The sequence below is a fragment of the Myotis davidii genome, unplaced genomic scaffold (assembly GCF_000327345.1).
Source record: "Myotis davidii unplaced genomic scaffold, ASM32734v1 scaffold960, whole genome shotgun sequence".
Lineage (NCBI taxonomy): Eukaryota > Metazoa > Chordata > Mammalia > Chiroptera > Vespertilionidae > Myotis > Myotis davidii.
Genome location: NW_006293003.1, coordinates 1,012,527 through 1,024,724, shown reverse-complemented (window position 1 = coordinate 1,024,724; position 12,198 = coordinate 1,012,527). Strand labels below are relative to the sequence as shown.

At 40.2% G+C, this 12,198-nt stretch overlaps 1 long non-coding RNA gene across 7 annotated transcripts in view; it reads left to right on the top strand.

Annotated features, from left to right (window-relative positions):
* Positions 1-12,198, top strand: part of LOC107183535 — an 86,011-nt gene that overhangs the window by 18,037 nt on the left and 55,776 nt on the right. For 4 of the 7 annotated variants that reach the window (XR_001514323.1, XR_001514322.1, XR_001514321.1 and 1 more), the window contains exons 2-4: positions 3,408-3,499; positions 4,007-4,091; positions 4,362-4,457. This is a non-coding gene — a long non-coding RNA (uncharacterized LOC107183535). Of the gene's footprint in view, positions 1-1,998; positions 2,031-2,418; positions 2,608-3,407; positions 3,500-4,006; positions 4,092-4,361; positions 4,458-12,198 lie in introns of those variants that run through there. The other 3 variants (XR_001514325.1, XR_001514326.1, XR_001514327.1) reach the window with 3 other exon arrangements.

Genomic DNA, 12,198 nt, shown 5'->3' with positions numbered 1-12,198 from the left:
ACAAGTGGAAGAACATACCGTGTTCATGGATTGGTAGACTCAACATCATTAAAATGTCCATACTACCCAAAGCAATCTATAAATTCAACGCAATCCCCATTAAAATACCAACGGCATACTTCAAAGACCTAGAACAAACTCTCCCAAAATTCATCTGAAATAAAAAGACCCCAAATAGATGCAGCAATCTTGAGTAAGAAGAACAGAGCTGGAGGGATCACAATACCAGCTATCAAGCTATATTACAAAGCCATGGTTCTCAAAACTGCCTGGTACTGGCACAAGAACAGACATATAGACCAATGGAACAGAATGGAGAACCCAGAAAATGACCCAAGCCAATACACACAACTAATATTTGACAAAGTAGGCAAGAGCATGCAATGGAGTCAAAACATTGTCTTCAATAAATGGTGTTGGGAAAATTTGACAGATACATGCAAAAAAAAAAATGAAACTAGACCACCAACTTACACCATACACAAAAATAAACTCAAAATGGCTAAAGGACTTAAACGTAAGATGGGAAACCATAAAAATCCTAGAAGAAATCACAGGCAGCAAAATAGCAGACATTTTTTGTAGGAATATCTTTACCAATACAATTCCTAGAGCAATGGAAACTAAGGAGAAAATAAACAAATGGGACTACCTCAAAATAAAAAGTTTCTTCCCAGCAAAAGAAACCATGAACAAAACAACAAGAAAGCCTACTGCATGGGAGAACATATTTGCAAATGTTATCACTGATAAAGATTTAATCTCCAACATTTACAGGAAACTCATACAACCTAACAAAAGGAAGATAAACAATCTAATCAAAAAATGGGCAAAGGACCTAAATAGACACTTTTCAAAAGAGGACATAGAGAAGGCCAAGAGACATATGAAAACATGCTCAAAGACACTAATCATTTGAGAGATGCAAATCAAAACAACAATGAGGTACCATCTCACACCTGTAAGAATGGCTATTATCAACAAATCAACAAAGGAGAAGTGCTGGAGAGGATGTGGAGAAAAGGAACCCTCTTTCACTGCTGGTGGGAATGCGGACTGGTGCAGTCACTGTAGAAAACATTTCCTCAAAAAATTAAAAATGGAACTTCCATTTGACCCAGTAATACCACTTCTAGGAATATATCCCAAGAAAACAGAAAAACCAATCAGAAAGGATATATCCACCCTTATGCTCATAACAGTATCATTTACAAAAGCTAAAATTTGGAAACAGCCTAAGTGCCCATCAGCAGATGAGTGGATTAGAAAACTGTGGTACATCTACACAATGGAATGCTACACTGCTATAGGAAATAAGGAATTCTTACCATTTGCAACAGCATGGATGGACCTGGAGAGCATTGTGCTAAGGAAAATAAGCCAGTCAGAGAAAGATAAATACCACATGATCTCACTCAGATGTGGGATATAATGAACATGAACTGATGAACAAAAATAGAACCAGAGACATGGAAGCATGGAACATACTGTACAACCTATGAGGAAAGATAGGGGGTGTAGCCAATGGACACAGACTGGGGGGTGGGGTGGGGGCAAGGAAGTCAGTGTTGGGGGGAAAGGAGACTTATGTAATACTTTAAACAATAAAGAATTTAAATAAAAATAAATAAAATTTAAAAAAGAAAGTCCTTTCTTCTTGATGATTCTGAGACAGCATTTGAGTAAGACAGGAGCTGAGCTTCAGCCCAGGAGGAGAGGGATAGCATAGGGAATTCAGAGTTTGAGTTTCAGTCTGAGTAACAGAAAATCACTGAAATGTCTGATGGCCTATTAGTGATCAGGGTATCTTTACTCTATCAGGATGTTGGGAACCTCAGATAATTTTAAGTCCAGTTTATAGGAAATTTTTAAAAAGCTACAATTTTATAAACTTGAGTCTGTGCCTATGAAATTCATTGTGTATGAACCATAATTGCTAGAATACACAAAGGCATTTATTGTCTTCTTTATTGACAGGTATATTGATAAACGCCCCTCCATTATCTGATTTGATTGTCCATGTGAGGCAGGTAAGGCAGGTATTATAGTTCCCATTTTACAGATGATGAAACTGAGGCTTGGAAAGATAAAGGACTATTGCCAAAGTCACAGGATTTGTGAGTGGCCATACAAAACTACACCCAAGACTTAGGACTTCACTTTCAGTCCTTCCTCTATACCAGAACTTCTTCCAAGGATAGGCACAGAAGTTCTTGCCATTCCCTTCAGAGTCTGTTTTAGTGCATATCTTCCAGGTTATATAAACCAAATTATATAATCTAATAAATCCTTTGGCTTAATGTGCTACCAGTTCCTCTTATTAATTGTAGTGAAATAGGATGTTCCTGCATACCTGCATGCACACTTTTGGGAGGGGACAATTCAAAAATAATTTTGAATCATTGGCTTTTCAGCATTTGTCAAAATTCTGGATAATGTAGCAGCAAAAAGCATCAATTCACTGTATAAGTCTGAGCAAGTTTCCTCCCTTCCCCTTGTAAAATGAGGATAACATCTATTTTGTAGGGAGGCTAAGAAATTTAAACGGGGCCATTTGTATAAAGCACCCAGCCCTCTGATCTTCCTGTTGTAAGTGCACAACACAAGGTGGGTACCATCACCAACACAAGCAGAACCCCAGGCAAACTGGGAGAGATAGGTACCAAAGCAGGGGTTGGGAGAATTAACTGGCTAGGTATAATGGAGAGTTTTACCTCAAAAAAGAGATTGTTCTGGAAAAATCTGTTATTGTCTCCTAAGAAAGTTATCAGTGAGGACTGGGAACTCTATATCCTTAGAGTTACCCTTTTCAAGTAGTGGTTACAAGTCTGCTTACACAGTGAATCCACCAGGTCAGAGAGCACAGGGATACCCACCAAGAAATAAAGAACCTGGATACTGACAGCCAGGTCAGTGAGTTTGGAAAATAGTTTGAGTAAAGCAAAGAGTGACCTTCCGAGGAGATACAGAGAAATGGGTCACTTTCAGAACTTCAGTTAAGATTTCATCCTTGTCACATTCTGGTTCATGGCAGAGACACAACAAATAATTGTTGACGCAACCAGTGAATTATAAGGACACTTCACACTGACCATCAGCAGATAAAACCTTGATTAGGTTCACAAGTAGAATGGAAGACTGGGCCAGCTCTGCCAATTTTCTTTAGCTAAATGGAACCATGCCCCGAGAAAGAATTGACTTAGAAAAATGTAAACTATTACAATGCTTTTTATGTTGCAACTTTTCAGGTGAATTAAGTCTACCAGCTATCATGATTTCAATATCGGAGTTTGGATGGTGTGGGGCCAAATGCATGATAGTGCCCTGCTATAAAAATATCCTTTGCAGAATAAATTAGCTTTTTGGATCAAATGTTTTGCTGTCAATTTACATTTGTGCTTCTACAGGTCTTTGAATGTTAAGCATCTTTTGCTGTGGAAGGAAAAGTGTGCCTGCTAAAGGGCTTTCTGATATCAGGGAGCTGGTTGGGAAGGTTTTTGTAAGGAGCAAGGAATGCTGTGGAGTTTGGGAGGATGAGCTATAGTTGTCTACTATACCCCTATTACAGCTGGGGCTGGTCAGCACCCCTGTGATATTCTCTAGGTCCTAGCAGCCCTATATAGTACCCATGGATCTTTCTATCACCAGCTTTGGTTGGAGAAGACAATGCATCTGCCTTTGAACTGGTTAGCAGGATAAGAATAACCAAGTAGAATATAATCAGAAGGTGCTGATTCCTCTATATCAGGCTCAGAATTTCTGAGTGTCCTTAGCAGAGCATGGTGACTGTCTTATGATCTGCTCAGTACTGTTCACCCTTCAGCCCAGGGACCACACTTTGAGAACAAGCGCCCTAATAGACTCTATACCTGACTCTTTTCCAATAGCTTTTGAGGGAGGGCCAGACAGCTGTAAGTCCTTTCCCTGCACCTGTAGAAGTGATGGGGAGGATAATGTAAAGGAGGATGGCTCACAAGCTTGCTCCACCCCTCTCTCTTTCCCATAGAAGCTCCTGAGTTACCCCTGACAGAGGAGACCCTGGGCTGTGTGGACCTTTGGTCTTCCCTGCAAGCATCTCAGATAATTTTCAGGTCTGTCCTTGCCCAAAAGCAGTCATGACTGCAGCATCCCCAGAGTGCTTTCATGTTTCAAGTCTTGATCCCCAATGCCCCTTTCCACCCTCCTCTCACCCAAATCGCCTTTCCCTTCTCAGATCCCTGATCTCTGCCTTTCCCTGTCTGCTGCCAGTTGCTTCCTGGAGCCCTGGTACAGGATGGATGGGCCTTCATAATAACCCTCGTAGGGAGCTGTGGGGCCACGGCCTCCCCTTTGAGGCTGGTGTGCCTTTGATTTCTTGACAGATTAGCAGCACACAGAAGCAAAACCCGTGTAAAAAGCTGAAGTGAAACGCCCAGCTCTCTACATGACATATGCCTGTACTACACTGTGACTGGCAGGTAAGGGGGAAAGCTATTTGCAGTGCCCAGCAAGCTAGATGCTTGTTCTGAAGAGCCAGCACAGCCTAAAAATACCACAAAGGGTAGGAGGGAGAGAAAGGAAACTTTAGCATGGAATAATATCAAAAATTAAAAATAGAAAGGCTTTTGGTAAATGAGAGTCACCAGTTGCTGTTTTGCTCACCACCTGCAGGGCTTTTAGGATTCCCAGAAGACAGCCAGTAGCAGGCATGACAGAAAACAGTGAAATTATTTCTGGGAATGGAGTCAGGCTACCAATAGATGGAAGGCGGAAGCAAGTGTAGACAGACGAAAGTGTCATGTAGTGGGCTGAACTGATTGAGATTGACAATAACCCAGCCTGGCAATTAATGAGATGCAATAGATGTGGGGTTTGCCTCCAATTTGATGAACCACTTTGTCAGGCTTATTTAACCTTGGTCTCAAATCAGTGAGATTGTAGAGTTTGCATCCTCCTCCTTCCCCAAATCTCCTATCCCCTCCCCCAGCCTACCACCATAGCCTCTTCATTTATTTTAAGCTCTGGAAGATAAATGATTTGGTTGAGCTTCATTCTTATTGTCTTTCTTAGAAAATGTCTGGATTAGCCAGGTAAATAAATGTCCTCCCCATGAATGAGTTGCCCTAATCAAGGAACTCATATTGAATAAACCTGGCCCAGCACTGGCAAGATCTTTGGGAGAGGAAAGCTGTGGGCTGTTAGCAGAGTTCAGAAGGTTTACCTTATACCTCTGTCCAGAATTATGCAGAGGAGGAAACTGATTTATTTTCCTGTTCTCCTATAACAGATGTAGTACACAGGACCCTCAATAAATATTTGCTGATTTTCAAATAAATGAGTGATGGGCTGGGCTGGCATTCATTTAAAACTGTGGGATTTAGTATCAAAGCTGTTGTACTTGACTGGAGTTCTTTTAGTGAGGGGTGTGATGAACCTTAGGGTTCTCTAAGAACTGGTTGGTTATCAACCCAATAGTGCCATGTCACCCCCCACCCTCAACCCCCGACAACTGCATGCCAGGAGTCAGGGCCAGTTTTATCCAGAGAGACATGTGTCTGGGCCACTGTGTTAGCAATGCCACGTACCTGAGCATGACCTTAAGCTAACCCTAGAGTCAAGCCCCATTCTACTCAGCCATGAGAGCTGTTATCAAGTCTGTATGCCTTTAAAAACCCCTCCTCCCATAGGTGAATTGGGTTGGGTTGCTAAGTATTATAGGTTGCTGAATTTCCATGGCACACTGAGAATTTCAGAAGACTCTATAGTATAGATATTCTTATTGTAAAATATATCACATAAGGTGCATCAGAAACCACTAGGAGTATACAGAGGTATTTAGATAAACAGATTCCAGATAATCTGGGCAAAAAAAGACTCTTGGGAAGATGACCTTGGAGATGATAAAAGACTTGGGAGAAATTCTAGTGTCCTTTGAACAGCTTTGTTGATGGGGATTCAGAAAGATATCTTGGGTATAGGTTTTTATTTTATTGATTGATTGATTGATTGGTTATCTAAAGTTTATCATTATATTCCCCAAATGAGCAGGATCATGTGATACTTATCTTTCTCTGGCTTATTTTGCTTAGCATAATGCTCTCCAGGTCCATCCATACTGTTGCAAATGGTAAGAGATCCTTTTTTTACAGCAGCATAGTATTCCATTGAGTAGATGTACCACAGGTTTTTAATCTACTTGTCTTCTGATGTATGCTTTGCATGGTGCCAAGTACTTTATATACATGAGCATATCTGATTCTTAAAATGTACTTTTGAGGTGGGTAGTGAAAGCTAGATTTGTTTCCAGATCTTAGCTATTGTAAATTGTGCTTCTATCAACATAGGGATGCATATGTCCTTTCTGCTTGGTTTTTCTGGTTTCTTGGGATATATTCCTAGAAGTGGGATCACTGGGTAAAATGGGACTTCCATTTTTAATTTTTGAGGAAATGTCATACTGTTCTCCACAGTGGCTGCACCAGTCTGCATTCCCACCAGCAGTACATGAGGGTTCGTTTTTCTCCACATCCTCTCCAGCACTTGTCTGTTTGTTGATTTGTTGAAGATAACCATCTGACAGGTGTGAGATGGTATCTCATTATTGTTTTGATTTGCATCTCTAAGATGATTAGTGACTTTGAGCACGTTTTCATATGTCTCTGGCTTGTGTATAGGTTTTTTAAAGCTATACCTAAGACTAGGAAGCATATAATTCAATATATTTAATAGCTAAGGTTTAGAGAAGTTACGTGACTTTCTCAGAGGTCATCAATAGTTTCAGGCCTCAGTGTTAAAATTAGCAATATGGGCTTAAAATGGAAGATAATTTTATAGGTTTTTCCATGGTACCACATTGCAGTTCCTTTTTATAACTGGGTATTCATGATTTCAAAAGCAGCAATGGGAGGAAGATTAGGGAAGAGAATGTTATTGAGCATTTCTTTTGTATGCTTTGCATGGTGCCAAGTATTTTATATACATGAGCATATCTAATTCTTAAAATGTACTTTTGAGGTGGGTAGTGAAAGCTAGATTTTTTAAGTAAAGGAAACCAAGATTCAAAGAGATGGCTAAACCAGCACACTGATTTTTGGCATATAGACTAAAGACCATACTTAGTCTACATTACCACACATCAGATGCCAACCAGATTAGCTCAGAGTCCTAATTTGCTCTGGTCAACTGCCAAAATACAAGGTCACACTAAGTTATGAGAAGGGAGGTGTCACCATGGACTTGATACATGATAGAAGAGTGCACATTCCTTTTTTGATGACCAGTGAAGCCATAGCAAAATTATAAAAGTTACTATAATAGAAAATAGAAAAGTTACTCTAGTAAAGAATTACAAATTATAAAAACCTAACACATGGAAAAGTATTTGCCTCATCCTAAGTCCTTAGGTGCTGCTTCCATCCTTCTTAAATTTATCTGTTGAATGAGGACTATTTTCTTCAATATTAAAAGGGATCCTATAATATTTACAGAAAGGCTGAATGACAAAAAAACTTTTTTTTTTTAAATCTCAGAGTGAAAAACAAGGACCAATAGGTGGAAATTAAAAGATGGAAGCTTTGCCCTCACCGGTTTGGCTCAATGGATAGAGCATGGGCCTGTGGACTGAACATATATATTAAAAGATGTCAGCTTCAAGCTAACAGGAAGAACTTTTAGGCAAATGGGTCTGTGTGACTATGAGATGGATTGCTTCAGAATGAGCTAAGTTCTCTCCCTTGGACATGCTTAAGCAGAAGTTTGAAAATACTTTGGGGATTTGCCATAGGACAAATATTAGATTGGATGATCTCCAAGGGCCTTTAAGGATCTAGGATCTAAGAGTGCATGACATGTGACACCAACAGTGCGAGGATCAGTAGCTAACTGGACCCACTGACTTTTCTAACCTGTCATTGTGCAAACCTCTGCTTAGTTTGCTCATCATCACCATCAATACTAATCACTGATCAAAGCTGTACTGAACCTTAATCTATTTTCAATTAGAAACAGATTTTGCTCTTATCTGAGCCAACTCTGCTCTACTATTCAGTGCCAATTTGGGGGATGGGGCCCAAGTCAAATGAGTATGTATGATTCTGCTTGAGTCATGGAAGATTTAAAGGGAAGAGTAGATGGAAGCCACAAGGAGGCAGGACTATCCAAATCCTTTGGAGGAAGTAGCTTCTTCTTACAGAAGGTGGCCTCATTCAGGTCAGCTATGATTAGAGCCAGGGTAGGAGTCAGATATTATTTAGGAGACCAGATCATTGCCTCTTTAAGGTCCCTTCTAATCAAAGAATCTTTGGGATTTTTGTTTGTTTTGTTAATCCTTACCCAAAAAATATTTTTTCCCATTGAGTTTTAGAGAGAGTGGAGTGGGACAGACCTAGAGAAATATCGATGTGAGAGAAACACATCAATTGGTTGTCTCCCACAAGTGCTCCTACCCAGGGCTAGTATCCAGCCTGCAACAGAGGTATGTGCCCTTGACCTGGAATCAAACCTGAGACCCTGTGGTCCACTGACTGATGCTCTAACCACTGATCAACCAACTAAAGCAATCTCTGGTTTTTAATGAAGAACCATTTAGGAACCACTAATTATGAAAGATAATATGACATTATTTTTAAAATATATTTTTATTGATTTCAGAGAGGTAGGGAGAGGGAGAGAAAGATAGAAACATCAATGATGAGAGAGAATCATGGATCAGCTGCCTCCTGCATGCCCCACACTAGGGATGGAGCCTGCAACCCAGGCATGTGCCCTGACCAGGAATCGAACCACGACCTCCTGATTCATAGGTCAATGCTCAACCACTGAGCCACGCTGACCAGCCAATCTGACATTATTATATAGATTTTAAAATGTTCTGAATCAAATTTTGGTGCATAGACCTGGGTTTTACTTCCAGATCCATCACTAATTAACTGTGTGTAATCCATGTGTTTTTTTTAATCTTTGGGGGATTCAGTAGTCTCATGAATAAAAGGGTAGGCCTTTCATTTATTCATTCAATGCCTACCATGTGTAAGGCACTGTGCTAGGTGTGTGGGGAACAGATAAATCAGGCTCTCCTGGAGTTGAAAGACTCAACTGAGATGCTACATGTAAAGTTGCATCATGAAGAGAAAGAGCTGCAGAAACATAAGAGTTTAAGACATGACAGTTATTTGACAATTCAGTGCAATAGGTAATTCTTTACTACAGGAAATTAATATTTTTGCTAAAATATTATTCTCAGTCTTCTATATATGAAAACATTTGCATCTAATTGGAAAATTTACTCTGTACTGAGATTTTTCAAGTTCAAAAGCACCTTTATATGTCAATGTGCTATGAGTTGAAACAGATTTAGCATATAGTTAATAAGTTGGATATAATACAGTTGTTCAATTCTTGGAAACCAAATGTGTTTTGTGACTGGTTACTTTTCTATGTGGAGGGAAGCCTTGGAGTAAAGAAGCAGAGACTTTGTTGGGCCCTGGGGGTAGGGTACTGCCAGAATGGCTGCAGGCTGAAACCAAAGGTGGGCTGAGGGGATGTGACACATGGCACTAATTGCATCTGCTTTAAGTTATTACCCCTGGAAAAAGAGGGAAAGGAATGGGATAAGAAAGGGATATATAGGGAGCTTCAAGTGGACTGCCAATGTGTTATTTCTTAAGAAAACTTGTGAAGAAAAATAAGCAAAATGTGAATATTCAAAAAAGCTGGATGGTAGGTGTATGCGTGTTTATTATATTATTCTTGATACTTTTCTGTATTCTTGAACTATTTCAAACTTAAAAAAAACTTAGGTTGCACCAGAATTACATTGTTTCAGGGGAGCTCTGATTGAATAATTATGCAGAGCAGTAATGTGTCAAATAGTAATATAATTTGCCACTAGTTCTTAAATTAAGTTAATGTACCTAAGTATAATTTTGATGGAATTTGACTAACAAAATATTCAGTTTTATACCAAATGTCATGGTTTAATTCTTATTCTAGTTGAGAGATCTCACTTGATAAACTTTTGATTGTATTTCCAATTGTCTTATCAGGGCACTTTGTATACAGGGTGTGATTTATCCATTTTCTGGTTGGGAAACTGTAACTCAGAGGAATTTAGTAATTCATTCAGGATCACTGAGCAGTAGAAAGGCAGAAAAACAATGCAAGAGCTCTGCCCTTTTATTTTAATCTATGATCCCCCTCCCTGTTTTACCCAAATCTTTGTGAAATGATCAACAGAATCATCTAGGGAAGACACAATGGTGTAGGCACTGTGTAATTGGAGCTCACTTGCATGTGATTTGGTCAACAGAAACACAAGGTGAGAGAACATAGGGATTGCAATCTCTGCATTTAAGTGTTTTATAATCTTGTGAAGATATGAATAAATATATCAGCTGTATCAGCCCATCTGTCTCTCCCAAGAGTGAGGAAATTATCACAGTGGGTTTTGCCTACAGAATATCAACAGCAGCCACCACCACTATTCACTGAGCATCCACTGTATGCTGGGACTGTTGTTGGCATTGCTCATTTCCAGACTATCCCAAGGTTACCAAGTTCTTCTTAACCTTTCTTTAGATTTGTGTATGCTGAATTTTGTCCCCTGACAACAGCCCCTTGTCCAACAGCAATTTGTTTGTAGCAGGAGGTGTTTTCAGGAGCAAGCAAACTGTACTCAACAATGGTAATAACAACCACAAAAACCAATACAGCCCAATCCTGAAGAAATTCCCCCTATTAAAGCTACTTTTGAGACTTCATTGCTTACTCCAGTCAAACATTTCAAGTGGTTGAACTTGGAACTTGGACTTAGAATCTTGTTTTGCAGAAGGAACTTGATTTGCTGTTTAAATGGTCAGCAGAATAATAGCTGCAGACCTCTTGGCTTTTGACACTTATGACCGATGGAAGATGTTTTTTGTACTCCTTGACTTACATGAAAGAAGCCCAGTGAGAAATTATAGCTGAAGGGTTTGTTTTTCTTTGGGCCTCTTCTAACTGAATGGAATTAAATATCCCCTTCAATACTGACCCCCTAAGCACTGCACCCTAATTTCCCAAACTGCTCTCCAACATTTGGCAACCCTAGCCTTCCATTTGGTCTTTGAGTTGTCAGAACTGGGGAGCTCAGAGGTACAACAGAAAACACAGACTCACTGACAGCAGTAAGTTCCTCAGTGCCTCTAGTGGGGACCCAGTTGGAGGAAGCTGGGTAGCCTAGATTTCTGGTATCTTGATCACTTCCCACTTTTGACATGACACCACATTGTTTTGATTTGTTTCCTACCTCTATGCTTTCTGTCATCTTGGTGTTCCTCAGTCCTCTCTGGAAACAATTCTTAACCAGGAATATGAGTCCTGTGGCTGATCTTGGTGACCTAACTGTGTCTTCTACCTCTCACCACTGGTTTCTTACTGTAATAGAGAGAGAGAGAGAGAGAGAGAGAGAGTCTGCAGGGGATAGGGACAGGGTGCACAATGGGTCTTAGGTGACCAGAAATGCCAGACATTTAATGCCACCAGCTTGATGTACAACCAATGAGGGATGGAAGATGGTAGACAAATCCCTCAGCTCCTTTTCTGGTTGGGTGGAACAATCCTAGGATGTGTTCTTCAGGATTGAGCCCCAGTTGCCCACCTACCCACTGATGTTTCTTTATTGCCTTTTCTCCCTTCCCTGCTCATTTCTCCACTCCCTCTTCATGGTTCATGAGATCACTTCCAAAATGAACCTCTTGTCCCAGGGTCTGCTTTTGGAGGAACCCAAAGTAAGACAAGTTCCTGAAATTTTATGCAAACTTTTGTTTGGAACCTTTAAAGGTATCTATGAACCAAAAGAGACCAAGACCAGCATCTAACCCCTTTTCTCCAGATTATTTTATTTACTTCTGAAATTTAGACACAGAGAACCAGGTGCTTTCTGTATGTCACTACAAGACTAGCAAGCATCTCACATTTAAATGTCTGTGATGTTGCTATGCTGTGCTGCTCAGTACTCTCATTGGGACAGAAGGACCTATTCCCTCAGCAGCTGGGAAGATTGTTAGCTGATGGCTCAGCTTTCAATTCCCTCCAGCAGCTGATTTCAGCTGAAGGTTATGTGCTGTCCCCCAGAGTAATATGCATCCAAAGACGGGCTGGATGGTCCTTTGCAGGACCCTCTCAGCTCTACAGCTCCCCATGAGTTTGACTAAGTGAGATTTTTGTTGAGACTGCATCACA